Here is a 14025-nt window from a genome sequence, read left to right on the forward strand (position 1 = left end):
CTCCCTCTGGTGCTCCTCCCCACTTCTCTTTTTTCCATGGCCTTCTTTCCTCACCTATCAGAGTCCCCCTTCTCCAGCCCTGTACCTCTTTCACCAATCGACTTCCCAACTCTTTACTTCACCCTTTCCCTCCCAGTTTCACCTATCACCTTGTGGCTCTTCCTCCCCCCTGCCCCCACCTTTTAATCCTGACTCCTCACCTTTTTTCCCTCCAGTCCTGATAAAGGCTCTCAGCCTGAAATGTCAACTGTACCCTTTTTCCATGGATGCTGCCTGGCCTGTTGAGTTCCTCCAGCATTTTGTATGTGTTGCTTGGATCGCCAGCATCTGCAGATTTTCTCTTGTTTGTGAATAAACTGAAGATGCTATATTTTGCCAAAATATGTAATGTAATAGAATTAGGAGACATAATGCAAAATGAAAAGATAACCAACCGTTGATAAAGATAGATTATGAGACTAATTACCATGAATAACATGCAGAATGTACCATAATGAGGAAAGAACCAAAAGTGTAATGAGAGTGCAAATTTACAAAATTAGTATTGATTAGTACCGAAAATCAAAAGGGGTGAAAAGCCAACAAATCTCCAGGCATACTACCAACATCAAAGCCTTGCAAAATAAGTGTTGCATAAATAACGGGTGCAAAACTTGCAGATTTGTTAGATTTTATATGAGTATCAATGTAGCATATTGCCAGGTAACAAGGTTAAATCTGCCCGGTGGCGGGGGGGGGGAGGGGGGGTGGTGATAGAGGCAGATACATTAGGAATTTTTAAGAGGCATTCAGATAGGCAGCTGTTCCTTTGGATTCTTCAGCTGTGTGGAGAGGGGGAGCCCGCTGCGTGGGCAACAGCTTGCTCGCCATATTGTACAGCCCCAGTTTGCATACTGGCTTTGGCTTGTGTATCGTATAGACAGCGAGAATCCATGATTGACCCTAATCAATGGAAGGCCCATGGGGATAGGTGCATGAATGTGAGGAAAATGGAAGGGTGTGGACATTGTCTAGGCAGAAGGAATTAGGTTAGTTAGTCATTTGATTAGTAATTTATTTGGTTCGGTAAAACATTGTGCGCCGAAGGGCCTGTTAAAAGATTTCAAAGGCACCTTTAATGTCAGAGAAATGTATACAATATACATCCTGAAATGCTTTTCTCAGCAAACATCCACCAAAACAGAACAGTGCCCCCAAAGAATGAATGACAGTTAAAGGTTAGAACCACACAGCCCCCCCCAGCTCCCCTCCCTCCACATGTAAGCAGTAGCAAGCAACGATCTCCCCTCCCCCTACCAGCAAAAAAAAATCATCGGCACCCACCACCGAGCACTGAAGCGTGCAGCAAAGACACAGACTTGCAGTACCCCAAAGACTTCACGCTTCACCCAGTATTCGACATACCACAGGCTCTCTCTCTCTCCCTAATTAGCGAGAAAGGGGTGTCCCCATTTCCCAGTGAAAGGGGAGACATAACAAACAACTCGTTAATTTATGATGCTAAAAGTTCGTTGTGTCACTTTTTCTGAGCTCTGTGCCCAAAGATCTCAGGTCTCTGGGCACACAGCCTTAGATCTTCCAACTCCCACGACACACTGATCTCCTGCTCGGACACTGACCTTCGATCCCCCTGTCTTCAGAGCCACAAAATCTTGGACCTCTGAAGGCGAGCGAAGCTCTGAGGCCGCACCCTTGGCGTGTCGAATAATGGCCAGTTGTGAAACCCCGAGAGCGAGTCCCATTCCCGGAAAGAATCGTAGTCAGCGTGTAACTCCAGGTCAGGGTCTTCAAAAGAACCCTGCAAGGGAAAAATAGAGATATTGAAGATAGAAATAGAACAGTTTCCAAGGATGCAAGCAAAGGAGTTGCCGTTAGGTGCCATTGACTCCCCTAAGCTCCCCTTCCTAGACTCTCCTGCTCCTCCTCCTGTTCTGGTTCTCTCTAACACCACTATTCAAAAATGATAGAGAGAGAGAAAAGGAGAATAATAGACTACTGAGCCTAATTTTAGTTCGCAATTAAATCCTGAAATGCGTTTCTCTGCAAACATCCACCAAAACAGAAGAGTGACCCCAAAGAATGAACAACAGTTAAATGTTAGAACCAAACAGCACCCCCCAGCTCCCCTTGTTTAACCTTGTTACCTGGCAATATGCCACATTGATTCTCATATAAAATCTAACAAATCTGCATGTTTTGAAGGATGATGTACGGGTGAAATTGAGCTTAAGGACAGAATTGGGCAAAGGTGATGTGCTACTTTGTTGATGTTGCCGAGTCCTGAGGGATTTAGTCGAAGAGTGATGTTGGGCAGGAAAGGACTTCATTCATTGGAGCATATGAGAACGCGGTGTGATCTTATAGAGATGGATAAAACCATGAGGGGCATAGATAGAGTAATGCACACAGTTAGCTTTCTGGTGTTGTGGAATCAACAACTAGTGAGCATAGGCTGAAGGTGAGTGGGGAGACACTTCAGAGAACCTGACAAGCAAATTTTTCACCTGGGGATGGTCCATATATGGCGTGGTTGACACAGGGTCATATTAAAAAGACACAAGCAGGTTGATGACTGGAGCGATACGGACCAAACATGGGAAAATGTTTAAAAAGGATAGCAAAAACAAGCCAGGAAACAACAGGCCAGTGAGTGGTGGGCTGCAGGGATTCTGAAAGACAGGTTTAACCAACATTTGGAAAGACACAATCTGCTTTTGGACAGTCAGCAAGGTTTTGTGTGCCAGTGACACTTGGAGTTCTTCAAGGAGATAACCAAGAGGGTTGATGAGGGGACGGTGGTAGCTGTTATATATATGGACTTGAGCAAAGCTCTTGACAAGGTCCCTCATGGCAAGTTAGTCTGGAATATTAGATTGCATGTGTCATAATATGGGGGCTGGGAGCGGATCCTAATGCGAGGCGCTGACACTGACGTACTAGGAACAGGACCAGGTAGTCAAGAAAGCAAGGGAAGTGGAGAAGAAAGGACGCTGGACATGACACAGGGCCTGGACGAAACAAGGATACAGGGCCTGGGCTAGGACTTGACTAGGATAGTGGAACCAGGACATGGATCTTGGAACTAGGAGCCTGGACTAGGACTCCGAGCCAGAGACTGGACAAGGACCCAAAACCTGGGTCTTGACTCAGGCTCAAACCACGGATCTAGGCGAAGACATGATGAGGCTTGGGTTCTTCGAGGCTAGGGTACTTCGAGGCAACAGGACTGGATGTGAGACTCCTGGACAGGACAAGGGAACCCAGCACAGGACGAGGGAACCCCAGCACTGGACTGGGCAACGTATTCATGGGCTGGGCGAGACACATGGACGAGACGAGAACACAAAGCCATGGCTTGGACAGGACAAGGTTCTTGGATTGAGGCTAGGACCGGACGAGACCCCGAAGCCTTGACTTGGTCGAGGGAGAGACAGGAGCGCAGAGCCTTGGTCGGGGGAGAGACAGGAACATGGAACACAGAGCCAGGACCCCTCCTTGGAAACAGGACATAGGGCTGGTACTTATTACACAGAATGCAGAATACAACAAGATGGTTCCCAACACAAGGCAGCGGCAGACAGCCGGACCTACCTAGCGAAGGCGTGGACACAACAGTTCCCAACACTAGGTAGCGGCAAATGGCCAAACTTACCTAGCGAAGGCAAGGACACAAAGACAGATCCCAACACTAGGTAGCAGCAAACAACCAGACCTACCTAGCGAAGGCGTGGACACAGAGACAGTTCAAAACAACAATAGACAGTTCCTTATCTTGCTGCAGCGATGGAACTTGACAGCGGTGCAGGCGAGGGTTACAGGCAAGGCAAGGCTTCAGACAAGGCAAGGCGAGGCAAGGCTTCAGATGAGGCAAAGCTTCAGACACAGGTTGCAGAGGCATGGCAAGACTTCAGGAGGAAGGGGCGGAGAAGGGATTCAGACAGGGGGTTCGGACAGGAACAATCCAGCCACCAGAGGCTGAATCCTGAAGGTACAGGTGTCCCCCGCTTTTTAAACCTTCGCTTTACAAAACCTCACTGTTACGAAAGACCTACACTAGTTATCTGTTTTCGTTAACAGAAGGTGTTTTCACTGTTACGAAAAAAGGCAGCACGCGAAAAAAGCAGCGCACGCCCCGAGCAGCCAAGCTCCTCCCCCGGAACTGCATTCTAGCCGGCATTGCTTAAACACGTGCCTGTGAGCAGCCGTTAGCAAGATGAGTTCTAAGGTATCGGAAAAGCCTAAAAGAGCTTGTAAGGGTGTTACACTTAGTGTAAAACTAGACATAATTAAGCTTTTGGATCGTGGTGAACGAAGTAAGGACAAAGTGAGTTTGGCTTGTGGAAGTTGACGAAGATAATATTGAAGAGGTTTTGGCATCCCATGACCAAGAACTGATAGATGAAGAGCTGATGCAATTGGAAGAGGAAAGGATAACATAACTATTGAAAACGAATGCAGTAGCGAATGGACCGAAAGTGAAGTCATCCAGGAACTGAACGTGAAGCAATTGCGTGAGATTTTTGCTGCAATTATTGCAGAAAAGTATGACTTTAATTTTGAAAGGGTACATAGGTTTAGGGCATATTTGCAAGATGGTTTGAGTGCTTACAAAGAACTGTATGATAGAAAAATGCACGAGGCTAAGCAGTCAAGCATATTGTGGTTTATCAAGCCTTCCACATCAGCCACAGCAGATGACGAACCTCGACCTTCGACATCGAGGCAGGCAGACATAGAAGAAGATGACCTGCCTGCCCTGATGGAAACAGACGACGATGAGATGACACCCCAGTGTCCCACCACCCCAACCCCCGGGCAGCGGACTGATACATTGCCGCAGAGAATGCAGCGGTAGCTGGGATGCACCCAGCACATCTTTAAGAAAAAAGCCGAAATAAACAAGCTAATTAATTAGGTTCCGCCCGGCACGTAAATGTCGGCCCAGATCAGAGGCGATTGCTGATAGGAGGGAGGAGATGATGGAGGCGCGACGCAGCGTACGCAGTCGTTCCGAATGATATCATATCTGTGGAGTAGGATGCCGTGCACAATCCTGATTTGATAGAGACAGATGTGAAGATGCACAGAGGAACATCTGGAGAAACTTCTGAAATGCCAGCTTTGCTGCCGCTGCTACTGTGTGATCGAGAATCTCCAGAGGGAAGGCCCCAAATCCTCGGCTTTGCCTATTGCCTGTTGCCGGGGCCGGGGTCGAAGCGCTCGGCAGAGATGGTACTCGGTGCTTGGTGTTGGAGAGCTGGTTGGAGGCTCAGAGTTTTCGGACGGACTTGGAGTCGGACTGTGGTCGGATGCCTCTGGAATGCTGCATCAGCAAGTTTGCAGCACTGGAGGTTTTCCGTCTGCATGAGATGATGAGTCTATCGGGACTTTGAGACTTTCTTTTACCGTGCCCATGGTCTGTTCTTATCAAATTACGGTATTGCTTTATACTGTTGTAACTATATGTTATAATTATGTGATTTTTGTCAGTTTTTCAGTCTTGGTTTATCATGTGTTTTCTGTGATATCATTCTGGAAAAACAGCGTATCATTTCTCAATGCATGCATTACTAAATGACAATAAAAGAGGACTGCATGTCCTCATAATCTAAATCTAAAATAATCTAAATCATCAGTGTGCTCGGCACTGTCTTCCCAATTCCGGTAAGTGATACTACACTGTACATACATTATTTCTACTTCATATAGGCTGTGTTTTTTTATGTGTTATTTGGTATGATTTGGCAGCTTCATAGCTTAAAGGTTACTGGAGAGAGTGTTTCTGCTGAGAGCTCTTGCGTGAGATTTTCACTACGGAGAACAGTGCGGCAATGATTGTGGAAAAGTATTTCTACTTTATATAGGCTGTGTATTTATCGTATCATTCCTGCTTTTACTATATGTTACTGTTATTTTAGGTTTTATGTATTATTTGGCATGATTTGGTAGGTTATTTTTGGGTCTGCGAACGCTCACAAATTTTTCCCATATAAATAAATGGTAATTGCTTCTTCGCTTTACGACATTCTGGCTTACGATCCGTTTCAGAGGAACGCTCTGCCTTCGGATGGCGGGGAAACCTGTATTGATGAAGCCAGCCCAAACGTGAATCACCTGCCTGAACAGAAAACCTGGAGTAAAGAGTGCGGACCGGACCGTGAACCGGAATGTGGACTTCACGGGCCGGACCATGGCAGCATGGGATCCAGGGGATGACAGAGGATTGGATTCAAAATTAGTTCAATGGTAGGATACAGAGGGTGGTGGTTGAGGGTTTTTTTCTCAACTGGAAGACTGTGTCTGGTGGTATACCACGGGGATTAATGCCTGTTGTTTTTAACTTTTGGAAACAAATTGGATGTGAATGTATAAGGCATGGTTAGTAAGTTTGCAGATGATACTAAAATAGGTAGAGCTGCAGACAGAGTAGAAAGTTATGAAAATTTACAGGGAGATCTTGATTAGCTATATATGATGGCTGAGGACTGGCAAATGGCTTTCAGTCCAGATAAATGTGAGGCAATGCATTTTTGGAGGACTTATCAAGAGAATGGAAAGGCTCTGGGGAGTGTTATGGAACTGGTGGAACTTGGAGTGGAAGTGTATACGTCTCAGAATTGTGTACTTCTCTAAATCACAGGTAGATAGTGTGGTAAATAAGACATTTGGCATGCTGGCCTTCATCAGTCAGGGCACTGAGTACAGGACTTGGGAAGTTATGTCACAGTTATATTGAGATGTTGATGAAATAGCCCTTGGAGTATTGTGTACAGTTTTGGTTGCCCTGTTAAAGGAAAGATACTACTAAGCTAGAAAAATGCAGCAGAGTTTTACCAGATGTTGCCCAGACTTGGCAGCCTGTGTTAGAAGGAAGGGTTGCATAGACAAGGACGTTACTCCCTGGAATGTAAGATTTGAGGGGTAACCTGGTAGAGGTCTACAAGATCATGAGGAGCACAGACAGGGTAAAAGCACATAATCCATTGCCCAGGAAGACTGTACTCAGAACAATGCAAAATAGGTTTCATATCAGAGGCAAAAGATTTAAAAGGTGACATCAGGGTCAGCTTCTTTACTCAGGGGTGGTGGTATTTGGAATGAGCTGCCTGAAATAAAGGTTCAGGTGGGTAGATTAGAAATATTGAAAAGCTATCTAGGGGATAGATAAAGTTACATGGGGAGAAGAGGTTCAGAGGGCTATGGGCAAATGCGAGTAGGTGGGACAAGCTTACAGGACAAAACAGACATTGTGGACCAATGGCTAAAGGGCATGCTTCCAAGCTGTATGACTCATGTCTCCTCAAATGCGATGAGCTTAGATGGGCATCTTAGTGGATGTGGACAATTAAGCCAAAGGGCCAGTTTTTATGCTGTGTAACTCAATGATTCTATAAATTGACTTGGCCTCTGTCTGATGGTCCTCACTCCACAAAGCCCCTCAGTTGTATCGTGTAGCTGCAAGGTTCTGCTTGTGACACAGCCTTCAGATGAAGAGTGAGAGGATGGCAAGTGCCAATTTTGGTGCAGCTTGCAGGAAGTAAAACCCAGCCATGGTTTGCCCTGACAGACAGTGCTGGCCAAAGTCTTTTTCAAGTTCCTGTATGTCTCTGATCATCAAAGGCTGAGAGAAGGTTGAAATAAATAGCTGAATGAAAAATCACCATTGATGCAAATTAACAAATAGCATTAATACTAATTAATATAATGTAATAAAAATAAACCATTTATTCTTACAAATTAATAAACCTTTGAAATGAATATGGTCATGCAGGATGTGCTGGCTGGACCCAGTGTACAGCTGATGAACCAGATCTAGAGACAACATACTAAGGAACTTGTTGGGACCCAGTGGTGAGACCATAGGCACAGTGTGAGGCCGGGTATACCTATATCTGACCTCCTGCACGTTCCATACTCTGATGCTGCAGTCTGCTGGCCTAGACTGAACAAATCATACATTACAATTGTAGGGCTCTCAGTAATACTAGACGGACTGTTAACTGTTAATCACTTATTATCAAAATGGCTTCTCTGAGGTGTTATATTAAAATAGCTTTTCATACTGTTATCTGCTGAGCAAGGGGTTCTCTGTAACAGCGATGTTTGGGTTATACAATGTGATAATGGAAACTGTGTTCATTTGTTAGCCAATTGAAGTCATGTTCTATTATCTTGTATATGTGTGCTGAGTTGAGGAGCGTGGGCTTTTTTCAGAGGCGAGCAGAGAGGACGGATGTGTGAGGAATGAACAGCAGTTCCAGGGCGGTGGATACCAGACCTCGGGGGTTTGGAGGGTGGTCAGAGTCTTGGAAGGACGTTGTGGATGGAATCAGAAGCATGAGCTCTAACATATTAAAATATTATGTGCACACGACTGATAAGTTACTTACGTGGCGCCTTTTCTTTTAGTTGTTGCCACTAACCCATTACCAAAAAAGTATAATTCTTTACCCGCACTTTGTATATTGTTTCCTATTTGTGTGGTGGCTGATCATTGGGCGACTCACACCTTATCCGCACCAAAGTATTTGCACTGTTTGCCGGGGTCGACGACTATTCACCTTAGGCAACCAGAGTCATTGGGGGGAAAGGCTGTTACACAACTAACCAAAGTTATCTAATGAACCACTAGCTAATCATCTTGTTCCCTGGAAGGTTGTTTAACAGTGTGGACAGCAATGGAGATAAAGAAGAACAAGTGTACGTTGTATTCCTTCATTTACAGAAGGCATTTGAGAAGATGCCACACCAATGTTTTTATATAAAATATGAATTCATGTGCTTGAGAATGATACAGACACGTGGATAGAGGATGAGTAACAGCAGCATTTTTTGAGCTGAGGTAGAAATATGGGCTGTTACCTGTTGTGATAGTTAATAGTGGATATTCCCACTTCACTCCGTTAGCCGATCCCACATGGGAGAGATTTTACATATGTACAATCAGAGTTATCAATGAAGTTCAGTTGAATATCCTGCTTGTTGGCCTCCTGGTGTGCTCTGCACTATCCCTCAATATCGAACACAACATGGTGTCAGCAGTAGCTGATCGTCAATGAACTTGAGCTACAGACTAAAGGAGAACCTAACAAGGAAGAATTTGCAGTAAGTCTGTTCTTGTTTGCATGTTGTCTATGGGAGGTGCCCAGGGATTTGTCAATCTGGACTGCCTATACTAGTCTGCTAACTGAGCTGAGAACTGGCCAGGATTATAGACAACACCTTCAGGTTGCACACAAAAGTGGAAACATTGTAACAGGCTGTGAGCCACCAGCCTGGGGAAATGCACAGAGACACAGACACAGCAGAGAAGTCAGTCAAACTCCAGGGAGAGCAAAGAAAACCTTTGCAATCCAAATAGATGAAATAAGAAATAAATAAACAAACAGGAAAATGGAGCAAATACCTACAGTACCTACATCTACTTACCGAATAAAGCCCCCCGAGACATTTTCATTTCTCTAAAATGGGGACTTTGAGACATGGCTCAGACACTTTGAGAGATTTAGGGTTGCAAGCACTCTCAGTCAGGATTCAGAAGAGGATCAAGATTGACACTGATACACTGCTTGGGGGTGAAAGGAGATGACATCATGGGTCGATTAGGACTGACAGATGCTCAGGAAAAGGAATACAAAACAGTGTAGAACAAATTCAAGGAATATTTCACAGGAAAGCAAAATGTGATATATGAGAGTAAGCCAGGTACACTCAGAAAGAGGGGACAGCAGAGCTCAGCTCAAACAAAACAGACAAGTAAAACAAAAAGCAAGTAAATTGTTCAGCTGCAGGAGATGAGGCAAGTCTCCATTCTATGTCAAAGAGTTCTGTTCGGCAAAAGAAATGAAATGCCACCAGTGTAATAGGGTTGGCCATTATAAAAGCCAGTGTCACTCCAAAACTGGATTGGTGGCTTTTCATTTCTTTTGTTGGACAGAGTTCTTTGACATGGAATGGAGACTTGCCACGTCTCCTGCAGACAAAGGGAGGGCTTTCTTTGGGACTCTAGATTCAAATAGACAAGGTTGGTGTACTGCAGTTCAGATGCAAAATGAGGCTGTGATGTTTAAAATGGACACTGGAGCAGATGTCACGGCTGTCCCTGAATGTCTGTTCACAAAACTGGCAAAGGAAGTAGGCATTACGCTAAACCAAACAAAGAAAGTGCTCATGGGACCAGGGGGACATCAAATCAAATCAAGTTTAATTATCCTTCAAACCATAAATAGATATTGCTGAATGAGACAGCATTCCTCTGCGGCCAAGGTGCAAAACATTCAAAATAGCAAGCAAACATTCAAAAATAGTGAGTAGCATAATTCAAGATATCGAGCAAAGAAGCATTTTTTTTCAAAAACACACATAATCCAAAACACTGAGTGGCAATGTCCAGCAATGGATGGTAGCCTCCTGGCAGTGTACAGATGCATGCAATCCAGCCTGTCATTCACCACTTGAACACAGGAGAGCGGCACCAGTGGGAGAGGCCAGGCCTAAGCCAAACCCAACCATGCTGCAGCGCATCTGGGTCTCTCACATGGTCTGCAGCAGCAGGGAAGCCCAAGGCTTGAGGCCTGGTTCTCACTACAACCGAGGCTACACAGCTTTCATGTCAACTGTTCCCATCTCCAGACAAAGCTAACGATTTCCGGCAACTTACATTATCATTGTCTAACAGAGCCCTGCAATCGCAAGTAAAATGTCCGAGACAATCTCCCACAGTTTTACTGCACTAACTCCGAACTCCGAAACTTCTGAATAGCGGGCAGCAACACAGCCTGCAGCCAGGTCTGCTCCTCCAATACCCCACCCTGCTCCTCCGATACCCCAACCAGCTCCTTCGGCAAATCCACCGACCCCTTTGACATGTTAGCTGACCCCTTTGCCACCTCGGCCGGCTCCACCGTCACCACCAGTCTAAATTCTCCAATCAACGAACAGCCCACTGATGGAGTAGCCCTGCAGTACCTAACATCCTTGGAGTAGAATTGTCTTCAGTTCATCAAAACTAATTTTACAAAGAGAAAAGGACATAAGCTCAGTGTGAAAGGAATGTTTACTACTTCCATCCATAAAAATGGGAAACAGCTAAAAGAGAATGTCGATGTTGTTCTCACCACTACTGGAACGACACGCCATCGAGAAGCCGACCCTCATTGCAAGGTTGGATTTGCTAAACAATGTTCAGTGGCAGGAGAAGTGCACAGAGCTGTTCACAGGCCTGGGGTGGTGGTGGTGGGGAGTACTGAAAGAAGAGTGTCTTATCCAAGTGAGGTCAGGAGTGATGCCCTACTCTCTGACCACAGTGATGTGAATACCAGTCCGATTGATGAACAAAGTCAAAGCTGAACTTGAGGGAATGGAGGCACTTGACATCATAACTGGAGTGAATGGACCTACTGACTGGAGTGTGGGTATTGTTCCTGTTCCCAAACCAAATGGCACAGTGAGCATCTGGGTTCATCTAACAAAATTCAATAATGCAGTGAGGCAGGAGAAGTTTACTCTGCTCTCTGTTGAGCACACATTGGGTGTGCCAGGTGGAGCAAAGTTCTTCACCAAACTAGATGCAAACTTGGGACTCTGGCAGATCCGTTTAGCTCCCAATTCACAGAAGCTCACAACCTTTATCATACCATATGGATACTACGCCTTCAAGAAACTCCCTTTTGGCATCTCATTAGCCCCTGAACTCTTTCAGATAAGGATGAATCAAATTTTGGAGGGACTGGAAGGATAGTCTGCCACAGGACAATACACTCATCTTCGGAGGCTCAAGTGAGGTACATGACAAGAGTGGAATCAGCCTTGGAGAAACTGAAACAGGCTGGAATCACCCTGAACAAAAAAAAAATGTATGTTTGCAAAGCTGGAGGTGAAGTTCTTAGGCCACCAACAGTCCTCAGAGGGAGTGCAATCAGGTTCAGACAAACTGGGAGAGGAGTGTGACGAGAGTACACATGGATTAAGATGTTAACTGTCCTGTGCTGGCACCAGTGGGATCAGCAGCTGATCTGCCACCTGTCTTCAGGAGAAAGAGAGATAAGGAAAACAGTGGAGCAGCATTTGGAGATATTAATGAAGGGACGGAAGGAGAGCTGTCAAGATCGGCTCCCCTTTGAACCCTGAACTGTTTGAAGTGATGGACAGGCGATACCCCAGCAGGGGGACAAAAAGGGACAGGTTCGCTAAGGCAAGACACACACGACACCACGAGGTAACGAGACCCTGGAAGCGGTGTACCTCCCACAAGTCGGTAGGAGTTTTGGAGGGCTAGTCACGGGACCAAACCATAGACGCACAGGGTGGAAAGGTATGATCGGCGGGAACCTGGTGTGTGTCCGCCCTTCCCTGGATGCCAGGGTCACCGCAGAGAAGCGATCATATCTGAAAACGGAGAGGTCACAGTCGGCGACCTCAGAAGACATCACAAAGGGCTCGCCCAAAAGCTGACTGCGAAGAATATCGAAGGTCTGTGTGGAAGCCGTTCGAATATTCATTCCTTTTTGCTCTCTCTCTCTCCTTCTCCCCACTGTCCATCGCCATGGCAGTGATTACTGTGAACTGAACTGCATTCAGTTGAACTGAACTTTGAACAACAGGAATTCTGCAGATGCTGGAAATTCAAGCAACACACATCAAAGTTGCTGGTGAACGCAGCAGGCCAAGCAGCATCTGTAGGAAGAGGTGCAGTCGACGTTTCAGGCCGAGACCCTTCGTCAGGACTAACTGAAGGAAGAGTGAGTAAGGGATTTGAAAGCTGGAGGGGGAGGGGGAGATGCAAAATGATAGGAGAAGACAGGAGGGGGAGGGATAGAGCCGAGAGCTGGACAGGTGATAGGCAAAAGGGGATACGAGAGGATCATGGGACAGGAGGTCCGGGAAGAAAGATGGGGGGGGGTGGTGACCCAGAGGATGGGCAAGAGGTATATTCAGAGGGACAGAGGGAGAAAAAGGAAAGTGAGAGAAAGAATGTGTGCATAAAAAAGAGTAACAGATGGGGTACGAGGGGGAGGTGGGGCCTAGCGGAAGTTAGAGAAGTCAATGTTCATGCCATCAGGTTGGAGACTACCCATACGGAATATAAGGTGTTGTTCCTCCAACCTGAGTGTGGCTTCATCTTTAGTGTGGCATACCTCGACACTGTTTTGTCACCTTTTGTTCAATCCCTTCCGACCTATGTTCGTGACACTTCTCACGCTCTTAAACTTTTCAATGATTTTAAGTTCCCTGGCCCCCACCGCTTTATTTTCACCATGGATGTCCAGTCCCTATATACTTCCATCCCCCATCAGGAAGGTCTCAAAGCTCTACGCTTCTTTTTGGATTCCAGACCTAATCAGTTCCCCTCTACCACCACTCTGCTCCGTCTAGCAGAATTAGTCCTTACTCTTAATAATTTCTCCTTTTGCTCCTCCCATTTCCTCCAAACTAAAGGTGTAGCTATGGGCACCCGTATGGGTCCAAGCTATGCCTGCCTTTTTGTTGGGTTTGTGGAACAATCTATGTTCCGTGCCTATTCTGGTATCTGTCCCCCACTTTTCCTTCGCTACATCGACGACTGCATTGGCGCTGCTTCCTGCACGCATGCAGAACTCGTTGACTTTATTAACTTTGCCTCCAACTTTCACCCTGCCCTCAAGTTTACCTGGTCCATTTCCGACAACTCCCTCCCCTTTCTAGATCTTTCTGTCTCTGTCTCTGGAGACAGCTTATCCACTGATGTCTACTATAAGACTACTGACTCTCACAGCTATCTGGACTATTCCTCTTCTCACCCTGTCTCTTGCAAAAACGCCATCCCCTTCTCGCAATTCCTCCGTCTCCGCCGCATCTGCTCTCAGGATGAGGCTTTTCATTCTAGGACGAGGGAGATGTCTTCATTTTTTAAAGAAAGGGGCTTCCCTTCCTCCACTATCAACTCTGCTCTTAAACGCATCTCCCCCATTTCACATACATCTGCTCTCACTCCATCCTCCCACCACCCCACTAGGAATAGGGTTCCCCTGGTCCTCACCTACCACC

This window comes from Mobula hypostoma, chromosome 7 (assembly GCF_963921235.1).
Source record: "Mobula hypostoma chromosome 7, sMobHyp1.1, whole genome shotgun sequence".
NCBI lineage: Eukaryota > Metazoa > Chordata > Chondrichthyes > Myliobatiformes > Myliobatidae > Mobula > Mobula hypostoma.